We start from the raw sequence: 14,737 nt of genomic DNA, 5'->3' as shown, positions 1-14,737 counted from the left end.
AAATAATTGTATGTGGGGAATATTTTATCTCATAATTTTCGTTTTGTTTATTTTCTTAACTTTTTTTTCTCCATTTGCCATTGATTTTTTAAGAAATAATTCATGGCAGATGTAGATTTGTTTTTATTTAACCATGGGATGGGCATTTATATTCGATTATTTTACCCTGAGTGTCAGGAATATGATAGTTGTTATCTATTCGTTTGATGTGTTTGAGCTTTTGATTTTGCCATTTAATAAGGGACTTTCGTTTTAAAATCGGAGTTAAATATTTTTGTGATTTTACTTTTTCTTTGTTACGTACACCAATATAAAAATAAGGAGATGTGGTATGATTCCTATTAAATGAGACAGCTATTCACCAAAATTCAAATGAGTTGATGTAAGCAATTATTGGCAATCCCATTTTATAGCCTTCAACAATGAAAAACCCAATCTGTATAGTCAGCTATATAAAGGAACACGACATGTAAAATATGACAGGATTCAATTCAGAAAAAAAACTAATTTATGTTTCATTGGTCAGTCACTGATGTCGGCTGTTTAGTTTTCTTTCTTCAGTCAGTTTTTCAGACACTGCATGTGTATGAATTTGAATGATTGTAAGATGAACATGTAAAATGAACATGTAAGTCTGGCAGTGTTCATCTGACCTTTACCTTATTTTTAGAGTTCATTGTTTAATGTTTAGTTTTCCTGCGTAAATCAGTTTCTTGGATACTTAAAGTAATCAGGTCATATATATTTGATGTATGGAAAGATTGTAGGTAGCACATATGTCTTGCAGGGTTTATTTGACCTTGACTCCATTTTCATAGTTTTTCAATGTTAATCCTAGGTCTGCTTTGGTCAGTTTGTCGGTATATAGGAAGAAGGTGTATAGTTGATGTATGAAATGATTGTACATGTTGTATTTATATATGTCTGCCTCATGCAGTGTCCATCTGCCCTTGACTTCATTTTCATGGTTCATCAATATTAACTTTTCTGCTAAGTCAGCTTCTCGAATACTTTTCAGTAATAAGTAACTGCACATCTATATAACGGGAAGAAGATGTGGTATGCTGATAGATAAATAAAATTAAAAAAATACCGAACTCAGATGAAAACTTGAAACGAAAGTCCATAATAAAAACACTTCAAACGAATGGATAAGAACTGTCATATTTTTAACTTGGAACATGTATTTTCTAATGAAGAAGATGGCGTATACGTTAGCAACTGAGAACATATAGGTCTCCCAATAAGCAAACATCAAACAACATAGCAAGCTATAATAGGCCACGACATGACAAATGTAAAACAGTTCAATCGGGAAAAAACCGGCATGTCTTATGTACAAAACAATTAACGAAAAGAAATATGATAAACAGCAATAAACCTTTACCACTAGATGACAGACTTCTGACCCGACAACGTCACGGAGAGAATATGGTGGAGTTGAACAAACTCGCAGCCGCTCATTCGTCATTCTTACCTTGGAAATTGGTGTTACAGCACAATATAAATTTAAGCCCCGGTCACACCTTAACAGATTGCGCGAACGTAAGCCGAACGGACGACGAGAGTATAACTTTTTTTTCCGATCTGTTAGATGTCCGTTATTAACCGTTAGACGTCCGTTCATGTTCGTTCAGCGTCCGATTTATCCGTCGACGTCCGTTCTGTCCGGTACTTTACCGTTCCTCGTACGTTGCATATCATGTGTGTGTCTGTTGTGCATTCATTACGCGTCCGTCTGTACATCAACGGACTCCCCATGGATAACGATTTTGTCGACGGAAAACTTTTTGTTCATCGATTAGTCGTCCGTTCGTGCTTTCCGGTGTGACATCAGCTTAAGAACAAACTGAAAATTAGTTGAAAAGTGCGCAATTCATTAGATCGATACAAGGCACAAAATACTATATATTTATTTGAGGGTACTCGCAGCTAAAAGGGGGGGGCGAAAGATGCCAGAGGGACAGTCAAACTCATAGTTCGAAAATAAACTGACAACGCCATGGCTAAAAATTTAAAAAAAAAAGACAAACAGAATATTACACACGACACAAAATAGTAAACTAACGACTAAGCAACACGAACCTCACAAAAACCTGGGGGTGATACAGGTGCTCCGCAAGGGTAAAATATCAATCAGCACACAGTTTTTGTAATAAACGCAATTACCGTTACAGGCATTCATGTCTTTAATGTGGTTATAATCATTCTGCTTTTTAGATGTCGAAGTTTGTGGACATTGCATTTAATACTTGTCCATACGTTCATTTTAATGTGAATGTGTTGTCTGTTTTTTTTTTATATATAAAACCCTTAGGCTACATAATAAGTTACGTGTAATAGTGTTGTTTTTATTTGTCTATGTATATTTCTAATCTTTACTATTTAGTCAATTGTTGGTTATAATCTTTCAAGGTGGCTCGGTATTTATAGCATCTACTATTTTGTTATTATATTTGCTATGGTAATTGTTTGCTTTCTTGTATTTCATTTCTGCTTATGTACTTTGTTTCTTTTATGCCATTCTGTTTTTCTTTGTTGTAAAAGTTGTTTGATTTTTTAATGAAGCTTGAACAGCGGTATACTGGTGATTGAGATCGATAATGTTATAATAACTGCTGTATATTTTTTTTGAAATTTTCATTTTTTATGTCTTTTTTTTTTTTTTTTTTTTGCTTGCTCACTGTTATCAATAAAATGGAATTCTAAGTGACTGTTATACAAGTGAGTGTTATAGCTAGCTATAAAACCAGGTTTTATTCACAATTTTCTGCATAAAAAAATACCTGCACCAAACCAGAAATATTACAGTTGATTTCCATTCGTTTAATTTGAATTATATTAGGAATACGTCAAATTTCATAAAGGACTATTGTATTTTTAAATGCATTACTTTATGCCAAATAAGATGGGATGAAATCTTCCATGATATTGATTATTGATGCATACCATTAAAAGTGTTATCCTGCAATCAGCGGACTATTGTACAAATAACAGGTACATAAATAAATTTGTTTTATGTGTACCTGCTGCAATTATTTGCATCTGTCCTAAGTCAGGAATCTGATGTTCAGTAGTTGTCGTTTGTTGAAGTGGTTCATAAGTGTTTCTCGTTTCTCGTATTTTTATAAGATTATACCGTTGGTTTTCCCGTTTGAATTAATGGTTTTGCACTAGTAATTGTTGTGGTTATTTATAGCTTGCTGTTCGGTGTAAGCTAAGGCTCCGTGTTGAAGACCGTACTTTGACCACCTATAATGGTTTACTTTTATAAATTGCGACTTGGACGGAGAGTTGTCTTATTGGCACTAATACGTCATCTTATATCTATGTCCAGTAACCTGCTTCCGTGTAAGTACCAGTAATCGTTTGTATGAACATTTTTTTCTAGATAATCTTTCACTTAGGGGTCTTCATCACTCGCTATTTGATTTTATAAGTGATGAAAACTTGCCAAAGACGTGTCTGCTATTATATTGAAATAGTTAACCAGACGTTATCCAATTATAACACATTATATACATTGTACATAGGTTTTATTTTAAGTTACCTTAACAGCATGAAAAAACAAGAAAAATCAAGGTGTTATTTCGTGTATAAAATATCCAGAAAAGGACGTGTGAGCTGCCCCAAAAACAACTTCTGAAGCTCTAGTATGTCTATGTTTCACGAATACTCGATCTCCAACTGCTAGCTCCATCACAGCACTAATAGTACTCGAGTCTGCAGCTAGTCCTTTATGGGAGTAACCTAGAATATATGGCTGATCATTCTTGTTCATTTGATAATGAACGACGGCACGATGATTTGCCAAAATCATACATGAAAAATGGTATAGTCCTGGAACCCTCGCTGTAAACACGCCTGTTGATGGATCATATGCTTCACCTCTATTCACTTTGACATCATCGAATTTCAATACGGCATTTATTCCAGTTAATGTAAAATGCGGAGTTAGTGCTGCAAAAAATGCTGGCTTGACTGCTGTATAAATAAACAAAAGTATAATCAGTTATAACAAATAAACAAAGAACTAAAATTATTGAATTCGATCAGTTTTATGGAACGACCAGTTACGTTTCTAAAGGAGCAAACATTTTTTTCTCAACGGAATTCTGCTCTTATAGGCTTTCTTATTTAATTTCAACACAATGAATTGTTTCGCAATTTTGTAGGGCATAATATTCACATTTTCTTATATCTTTGCAAAAATATTTATTATCAGTTCTTTCCATGTCAGCATATTCATTTCCAAAATGGTCCTGGTCTGGCGAAAAATCAAATGATCGCCCCTTGTAACGTAGTTTGCCTATTTGGTGTTACATTATTGGAATTGGAAAGTACTGAGGGAGGTGTAAGGGGTCAGAAAACATAAAAAGTGTCCGGTTCTAATATGATGTGCTTCTTTCGCTTTGTGAATAAACCCATGCTCTAAATCCAATAAAATTTGTTTGCACATGCGTATATTGACTTCTGCAGAATAATGAATTTTATCAAACTGACATGGATTAAATATATTTCATTAACTTAACACTTCCCAAACTTTTAAATGATGCCCATGGTGTTACTAATTCATTTATTTTGAGTGTTATATGTTGAAATTCGAAATTGACATATTTGACCTAGATACAACAACCGTTCATGCTGGCTGTTCAAAACTCCTACATCTAAAAATCGAATTGCCAGTGCCGTCGTTTAATTGCTTGTTTACAAACAAAAAAATGAGTTTCATGGAAGAGCCTACACATACGCTCACACTTATACACATCGGACATAGATATAAACCTAATTGAGTTAATCAGAATCGAAATAATTGATGCATGCTGTACTTAATTGCAGTTTCAACATGGGTCGGCATTATATTCGTGTTATTTTAGCCCTCACTATCGCTCGGGCAAAAATAATTACGAATATAATGCCTACCCATGTTAAAACTACAATAAAGTATGGCTTTCATCAATTAGTTCTTACTCAAAGTTAGGATATAACAGTCAGTAACTATGTAATGTTCTAATGACAAATGATTGATGAGAGTTTTTTTATTTTAATTTTCAGACGACTTTGATAAACAAAAATAAGGAGAAAGTGGTAAGATTGCCTGGGAGATACTAATGCAATTATCCACCTAAAAAGGTCAAATAAAATGATAAAAGTAACTATATACCACCGTACGGCCTCCAACAATGCGAAACCCAATACCGTATAAAAGGCTATAAAAGCCTACATTCAACATATGAAACAATTAAATTGACAAAAAAATTGGGCCCACTTTATTGAAAAATAATTTACGAAAAACTAATATAACAAACATTTACCAACAACAACTACTGAACTCCTGACTTGGCATAGACAAACATAGAATGTGGCGGGTTTTGTTTGTGATAACTCAACCCTACCTCTAACCTTGGAAAATAGTGTAACATCACAATATATCTATATTAACTTCAGTTGAAAAAGACTCATCAGATCAATACAAGAAAAACATCTAACAAAAACAGACAGGATGTGGCAGTTAACATATTCATATTCATCCCTCATCCTTAACAACAAAAAATGCGTTTGAATTGTTTTACATTGTCATATCGGGGCCTTTTATAGCCGACTATGCGGTATGGGATTTGCTCATTGTTGAAGACCGTACGGTGACCTATAGTTGTTAATGTCTGTCATTTTGGTCTCTTGTGGACAGTTGTCTCATTGGCAATCATACCACATCTTTTTTATATACACCGGCAAAAACTATTTGGACTCTATGGTATCTAATAACTGGCGCGGTCATGCAACATTATTAGACAGAGCAAAGGTAGAATTCAGTATTAAATAGTAGATATATTGGTGATATAATGGGAATTTTACTTGTATGACAAGCAATGGTTCAAGTGTTGTAGATAATCCTATTGTAAGTGAGAGTCTCCTTTACTCAGTTGAATATTTTAGAACACATGAGTTTAATTATCTATCAGATCATATGAAAATTGTGTATTTAAAAGAAAAAAACTTTTAAGTAAACCAAAAAATAAACAACCATGGTCGGATAATGCAATAACAGATTTAAAACATCAAATAAATGCCATAGGGAGAAATATTAAAGCAAATCCATTTGATAAAACATATAAAACTAGATATTTTAACCTTCTAAAAACTTTCAAAAAGATGATTAAACAAAAAAAAAAGCTAGAGATAAAACAGATATTTAAAAAAACAAACTTGAAAACTACTATAAAAATAATTCAGATTCAGAGGAACATTGGAAAATACTTAAAGAAATGAAAACGACCACAAAACACGAAGATAACTCTGAAGAAATATTTAAAAACTTAGAAGAGCTAGAAAAACATTTTCAAAACCAAGGAAACTGCTCTTCTGTCAACAAAGAATTTCAAAAACACATAGAAACAGAATTTAAAAACATTGAAGATAAAATGCTATATATAAACACCACTGACAAACCTTTTACACTATCAGGTTAAAATTATTATAAATAAACAAAAACAGGTAAATCTTCAGGACCTGATAAAATTTTAAATGAAATTATTAAATTCAGGAGCCCTCTTACAATTAAATCTTTTTCAATGCTATACTAAAATCTGGATAGTATCCTAAATTATGGGGAAAATCATATACTATTCCAATTCATAAATCAGGAGACAAATATGATTTAAATAATTATAGAGGAATTGCTTTAATGAGCTGTTTGTCAAAAGTATTTAGTGCATTGTTAGATAATAGAATCCAAATATAACCACTGACAGTTTGGATTTCGAGAGAATCATAGAACTTCTGATAGCTTAATTATTCTTAAATCTATCATAAATAAATACCTTCATAAAAATAAAAAGAAAACAAATATTTGCTTCATAGACTTTAAAATGCCTTCGACTCTCTTTGGCGGCTAGGAATAATGTATAAATTGTGTAAACTAGTAGTAGGTAAACACATCGTTAACATCATTAAAGCACAATTCAATCATACCCTTGGTTCTTTCGAACATAAGAATTCAGAGTCTTAGACATTTTATTACAGATAAAGGTGTAAGCCAAGGAGATTCTTTAAGCTCCACTTTAATTAACATTTTTATAAATGACTTAAGTCAGATATTTGAAAAGTAACACTGTACCCCTGTAAAACTTAGAAATTCTGACATAGGAAGTCTCCTATTTGCAGATGATTTGATCATATTATCAGAGAGCGAAAACGGTCTGCAAAATAGCTTAAATAATCTCTCTGAGTATTGTGCTAAATGGCAATTAACAGTTAATACAAAAACATCTAAAACCATAATACTACAAAATAACTCAGGTAAAATAAATAAACCCCTTTTTGAAATTTAAAGAAAAATACCTTGAAAAAGTATATGAATATAAATACCTTGGATGTGTAATAACATCTAATATATATTAATGGCAGTCTAACTAGTTGTAGTTCAGATCTTGCAAAAAAGGCAAGACAAATTTTATTTGCTATTACCTCTTACTTATTAGGCTTTGGACAACTTCCTGTGTCTTGCAACCTTTTTGAAACTTTAATTAAACCTATTCTAACATATAATAGTGAAATATGTTATATGGATACTTAAATTCATTTTTTTAGAGCTAAACTCCGAGCTAACAAAAATAGCTCAACACCAGATGCTATTCAGGCGCGGATCCAGAGGGGGGGTTCCGGGGGTTGGAACCCCCCCCTTTTTTTTGGACGATCAATGCATTTGAATGGGGACATGTAATTGGAACCACCCCCCACCCCTTTTTTGTCCTGGGTTAGGAACCCCCCTTTTTTAAAATGGCAGGATCCGCCCCTGTGCTATTAAACTATTTTAGAAAAAAACCAGCTTCATTTTATTAAACAAGTACCGGGGACAAACAGACGCTCAACAAATCAAGCTGTTAGAAATGAACTAGGACTTCTGCCATTAGAAACTTTCATAAAACCCAAACTTTCATAAAAACCAAAACTATGATGTACCTATCTAGATTAAATATTGAAAATCTAAACCAACTTCTTAATGAAGCCTTTAAATTAACTAAAAATTTAGATACTAAAGGAACATACTCTTGGTATACTTTTGCAAAAATTGTGTCACAAGATATAAATATTGACAAACTTATTGAGGAAATTAAAACTTTAAAACAGACTAAAAAGTGAAAACCCCAATTAAAAAAAGGTTATATTAACTATTATCAAACTCTTATTGGTGATAAAATAAATAACTTGAACGAAAATAATAAAATATATCTATATAAATTTCTTAAATCTAATATAAATGACCAAATGAAATACTACCTATCGCATCCAAGTAAAGAAACAATAAAAATGTTATGGGTTGGGTGGGGTTCCGGGGGTTGAAGCCCCCTTTTTTTGACGATCAATGCATTTGAATGGGGACATGTAGTTGGACCCCTTTAAAATGGCTGGATCCGCCCCTGAGATTTAATATTTTCTACAACCGTTCTCAATTAACGGAGAAATAAGTAAACATGCACGAATTGAGTTAACCTTGCCTCAATTTGTTCAATATTTCGTTGAATGGTTCACATTGTACGGTAAAAAAGGTACGCAAAGAAAGATAGTGACACTCAGATTGCGATTTGCAAAACTGGCCACCTTGAGTACTTCAGTACTTGTACCACTGTATTGAACGAAACTAATGGGTCATGAATTCATTTTGAAGATCTGTAAGACAAATAATTTAATAAAAGTATCCCATACTTTTAAACATTGTTCATGGAACCATACATTTTGCAGTATCAGGACTGTCCTTGTAGGCTTAAAACAATAAACCACAAACGACGGATGACACAGTAAATATTTGCATTTCGATAAAGTAACAATGATAAAAGCAATAATTTAAAAAAAAACCACTTTTTTCTATTGCTCACAAGCCATTCATACTACAATAAACAGCTGCGCCATGAGCGTATGATACGCCCTTCGTCTTGTGTGAGAAGTTTTATGCAATAATCATATTTGAGATACAGCGCCGCATGTGAAAAATACACCCGCTGTTTTAGTTATAAAGTCCCGTCACTCAAAAAGTTTAAATCCTATTTTCACCTAAAAGTATACAGATCGTTTAACGATCATAAGAAACAACTATGTAAAGTTTCATGAAATTTGGATAAGCGGTTCTCAAGTTACGGTGCGACATGTGGACGCCGGATAGACGGACGCCGGACATTTGTATACCATTAAACGTCCCGTTGACGGGCGTATGAAAATGCTGACAATTATCAAGTTTTATCTATAAACAAAGTATTAAAAACATACCTTTAGACCTTGCCATGTCCACTTTCATTTGTTCAAAATCATCTAATATGTCCATAACACATGACTTTGAACTGCACGCTATGAAGGGCAAAGACATGGCCAAGAAAATGAGGATCGTTTGACACGTAAGCATCCTGACTACCACTGTAATGACGTTCTTCTTTCAGTGTATGAATTCTACAAAAAAGCAACAAACAATTTTTCTGTGCATATCTTTTAACACTCATGACACGAAAAAAAATAATACCAAAAAACAATTTTAGAATAACAGCAACAAAAAAAAACAAACGGATAACAATATAATATATACAAGGCAGAAAAACACTTAATATTTATCTGAGGGTGCTCGCAGCTAAGATAGCAGTCATTGGCTCAGAGTTTGGCTACGTCTTATATAGACTTAGAAGGAAAACATGACCTTGTGCAATGCAAACTTAATATTATCGATATATAATAGAACCGTTAGATTTTATAACTGTATAGAATATATCGCGTAACCCTAAGATGTATTTGCTTTAAGGCAAGATTATCATAGTGCAGGTACCGCCATCTTGGATTGTACTTTCGCAGTACACAGTCAGTCTATATATACATGTAGTTGTTTGCCCAAATCTGCAAATTTGTAGACAGATATGACCGCGCTGAAGTACGTCCATTTTTCATTTTTCATTATTCAAAATTTAATAATAAATAATGAAATAGACACATAAGTTATGTTTCATTATTCAAGTTGAAGCGGTGAATAGTGAAATAAAAATTTAAAAAATGACCGTGACACTATAGCTATATTTCGTATTTCTAAATTCGTCATATTGGTGTTATCTAACAAATATTCAAATTAATATCAGAACAAAAAATAAAAACACTTTAAAGTTTAATTTTATTTCTTTATTTAGTTTCGGAGGATCAACCAGTGGATTTTCCTAACTATTTTTAACAGAAATTCCGGGGTTCAATGTATGGACGACCTGAATACCAAAACATATATATATAATATATATATACACATCGTCTACACATCAACCCAACATTGTTAGATCTGTAAATTTTCTTATTTTTTGCAACATAGACATTGAGCTGCAAAATTTTCTTATTTTCAAGGCAGCTAAGTGCAACATATACATTGAGCTGCAAAAGTTCCTTATCATCTGTACATCCGATTTCACCTGGATAGATGCACGCTTGATAAAGCTAGTTGGTCTAGCGAAATATTGCGTTTATTTTCATCATTTTGTAAATATTTTAAACATTCTTATATTTACATACTAAATAGTGTGTTAAAACTACATTGTTAGGCAATCTATAATTTTATTTGTGTAATTGAATTAATCTCTGTACTGAATAATCCACACTTCCATAGATTTGTATGTCATGTGCTGCTATTTAAAAATTTATAGGCACTTATATATATATATAAAAAAAAATCTGTTTAGTATTAAATTTATATTAAGATCCATTTTGTTACATCTTGTGATCCAATTTTATTTGGCAATCGCCAATGGCAGTCAGAAGGGTTAAAGAACATCAGTTGTTCGACCTGTTAGTCAAATGCGTTTTGTTTAAATATACTTTTTCACTTTTTTGGTCTTTTGGAAAATGTTGTTTGTGCTGTTTTTAGACCCTTCTACAACAAAATTTGTTTTACATGCATACGTATAAAAATTGCGGTTTTTTTCCAACGCAATCATAGGTTTGAACGTAGTTTTCAATTCAGACATTGCGTTGGATAAAAACCGCAATTTTTATACGTGTGCAATTTTATACTAAACAGAAAAACAATAACCTTGTAGCAAAGATGTTATACCACAAACATGAGGTGCAAACAATTTTTTTTGTACACCAGATCCGGATTTCGACAATAAATGTCTCTTCGGTGATATTAGGGATCGAAACGGTATTTGGAAGGCCATATAATTTATCTCAATTTAGGATAGACTCTTGAATTTAAAGAGTCAAAGTAGGATGAACGGATCATATAAACTGTTGGGAAAATATGATACAAGCCCAAACGAAAAAATATAAACAAGTCTAAATTGAAAACTACGTTCAAACCTATGATTGCGTTGGATAAAAACCGCAATTTTTATACGTGTGCATGTAAAACAAATTTCGTTGTAGAAGGGTCTAAATACAGCTCAAACAACATTTTCCAAAAGACCAAAAAAGTGAAAAGTATATTTTAACAAAACGCATTTGACTACCAGGTCGAACAACTTAAACGGGTTAACCCTGCTGAATGCCATTGGCGATTGCCAAATAAATTGATCACAAGATGTTACAAAATGGATCTTAATATGAATTTTATACTAAACAGAAAAACAATAAACTTGCAGCAAAGATGTTATACCACAAACATGAAGTGCAAACAATGTTTTTGTACACCAGATCTATATATTAATCAAAATACTCTACGTTGTCTTTTTATTAATTTTCACTATTCTTCAGTGTCACGGTCATTTTTTTAATTCTTATTTCACTATTCGACGCTTCAACTTGAATAATTAAACAAACTTTTTCATTATTCATTATTCATCACTCAACATTGAATAGTGAACTTTTTCATTATTCATTATTGAATTTTGAATAATGAAAAATGAATAATGGACGTACTTTAGCTGCACTTCAGCGCGGTACAGATATGTGCAATTTTATTGGTTAGACTTTATTTGTACGAAGAAAACTTGCTGATTGATTACATTATCAAAAATATTTATACAAATACCGAACATTTTTACTTGTAGCAAGAAAACAAGTTCGGTCACACCATTTTTTATTTTTATTTTCTTAAAACATTTTATAAAACCTTTCTACTCAAAATTTATTTCATACTTTTATCTCATAGATTTCTTTTTTTGCACAAAAAAGTGTTTTTTCATGATCATTCTAAGCAAATTGAGGCAATTTTCAACGACTCATAGCTTGAAAAATAGCAAAATCTTTACCAGGTGTAATACCACCATTGATTTTCCCATATATAAGTCTTTGTTAAATTTGCACTTTTCAAACAAATTGTACAGATAAAATAAAGAAGTATTTGGCATGCTTAAAGCTTATCCTGTCCAGTACTATAGACAAAATTTCACATAACATTTCATCGCATATAAAAAAAAAAAACCATCACTGGAAGTTAACAAATAAAATTTTCAATGGAATATCTCTACAAGTACACATGAAACTAATAAAGTAATCATGATGACTTGCGAACTATTACTGGCTACAGGAAACAAACAGATATAATAAACGAAGAACAGGATAAAGCCTTTAATAAGTCTATAATACTTGCATGGCAAGACAATTTGTTCGTATAAAGGAGTAGGTTCAGTAAGACCGCTTTTTGGCCCCAAAATATAGCAGTTTTACAAAATTGTGAAAATGTAAAGTTTTAGTTATTTATTAGAAAGTAGAATGTTTCTGCTACATAAATATTGGATGTTTTTACAATACAATGCACATGTATCGGGTACTAGAATCATAAAGTCATGCTAAATTACTGAAATCTTCACAATTTTAGCATTCTAGTTTGTTAAATTTTAACCGGTTTCCGTCTTAAATGAAAGTGGCCGCATTCTTAATATTGAAATGCAAGTTGTATTTGATGATAATACATAACATATATAAAGTTTGAGGATGAACACGGATGCGGCTAGTCCTATAATATAAGACTCTGCAGGTTCATATCATTTACATTCAACGTTTTTTATCGGATATTTTTTTTTTACTATTATGTTCATATCATTTACATTCAACGTTTTTTATCGGATATTTTTTTTTTACTATTATAAAGTAAAAAAAAAATATCCGATAAAAAACGTTGAATGTAAATGATATGAACATAGTAAAAAAAAAATATCCGATAAAAAACGTTGAATGTAAATGATATGAACCTGCATATAGTAAAAAAAAAATATCCGATAAAAAACGTTGAATGTAAATGATATGAACCTGCAGAGTCTTATATTATAGAACTAGGATGTGGCCACTTTTATTTTTGACAAAAACAATCTGAAAAGTGACATTTTTTGACATATTTGATAGATTTTTCAAATTTAAGCTAGAATCGGAGCGTTTTTAATGAGAAAATCAGTTAAATTTTTTCACATAAAGTAATTGAATCAACTGAAATAGACACTTAAATGTTTAAAAAGTGTCTTAAATCTTTCGTCATATGAACTTAATTTTTGAGGTCAAAATCGGCCCTTACTCCTTTCCTTGCTGTACACTAGTAGTTGTCTTTAACAAGAAACTAAATTATATCAATCAAGTTTGACGTCCCATCTTCCGAGATAAGTACATATATATATATACCCACCGGTTCCCACCGACTTTGTTACACTATACTAGGGACCAAAATATGTCCAGTTAAAAAAAATTGCATAAAAACAATTTTTCCGTCTGATTTTCGGTCTAACCAGAGCAATGTCTGTAACACATTTTTCAATAGCAATGACCAGGTTCAGTGGCGGATCCAGAAATTTTCATAAGTGGGGGCCCACTCCTGTCATGTTTCAGTGATTCCCTATACAATCATTACATTTTTCTCCAAGAAAAGGGGGGGGGGGTCCTCTGAAAAACCCTCTTAATCCGCCTTATTATAAATCCCACTATGAGTTTATGAATTAAAAAAAAAAACACATGCATGCGATAATACAAAGTTCAATTTCAGAGTAAGGCACGAACAATTCTGAAGATTAACGACCGTTTCTCTAAAATATTCCCCATTCTTCGATATCGCTAACCAATGCAAATATACCCCATTTCTTTATAAACCCGAAATCATAAAATATCTAGCTAGTGTACAATTCCTTCTATTTTTTTGGAACGGAAACGTACATTTATGAATTAAGAAATGTTTGATTCAAAACAAAATAATCAAATGTAAATAAATGGACATATTTAAGTCAAACATTGAAAATAAATATAGTGAAATTTAAAGTACATCTTACCAGTACGAAAGTTATCCCCAATCTAAGGAAATATTGTCCAGACGAGGTTTTTAAATATCTAAGTCATTGAGTCTCAAGCACGAGAACAACGATCCCCGCGAAAAGTGAACGGACAATCTGGTTATATATAATATCTAAAAATAGAAACAGGGGAATTTGCGATGACCCATAAACGTTGCAATATGTATGTAAATGTGTTAGGGAGCTACCATTTGAATTTTAAGAGGGAGGTGGCTAAGATCGAAAATTTTGTCCTGCCTTTTTTCAAAGGTGGTATTTCTGTCCTGCTTTTTTTTTTTTTAAGTTTATCCTAAAAAGGAAAATACATTAATTGCCATCGTGATTTTTTTTTTTTGCAAAGTGTATCATCCTGCCTTTTTTTTTACTGAAAAATCCTGTCCTGCCAATTTTTTTTCTAATTTCATCCTGGCCCCCTTTTATGATATATATCCCCCTTTTTAGTGGACAACGTTATAAAGTTGGCGACAATTTTAGGGGGTGGGGTTGGTGATGTCACATTTGTTGAGTTT

The 14,737-nt window shown here is 32.1% G+C and overlaps 1 long non-coding RNA gene across 1 annotated transcript; it reads right to left on the bottom strand.

Annotated features, from left to right (window-relative positions):
- Positions 1–3,851: 3,851 nt before the first annotated feature.
- On the bottom strand, positions 3,852–14,323 carry LOC139491154 (uncharacterized). Its single transcript, XR_011656469.1, has 3 exons — positions 14,208–14,323; positions 9,265–9,441; positions 3,852–3,984 (listed from the first exon to the last, which is right to left on the bottom strand). It is a non-coding gene; the product is annotated as an uncharacterized lncRNA (long non-coding RNA).
- Positions 14,324–14,737: the final 414 nt, after the last annotated feature.

The sequence above is a fragment of the Mytilus edulis genome, chromosome 10, assembly GCF_963676685.1.
Source record: "Mytilus edulis chromosome 10, xbMytEdul2.2, whole genome shotgun sequence".
NCBI lineage: Eukaryota > Metazoa > Mollusca > Bivalvia > Mytilida > Mytilidae > Mytilus > Mytilus edulis.
The sequence above is the reverse complement of the archived record's forward strand: the minus strand, read 5'-3'. Positions and strand labels throughout refer to the sequence as shown.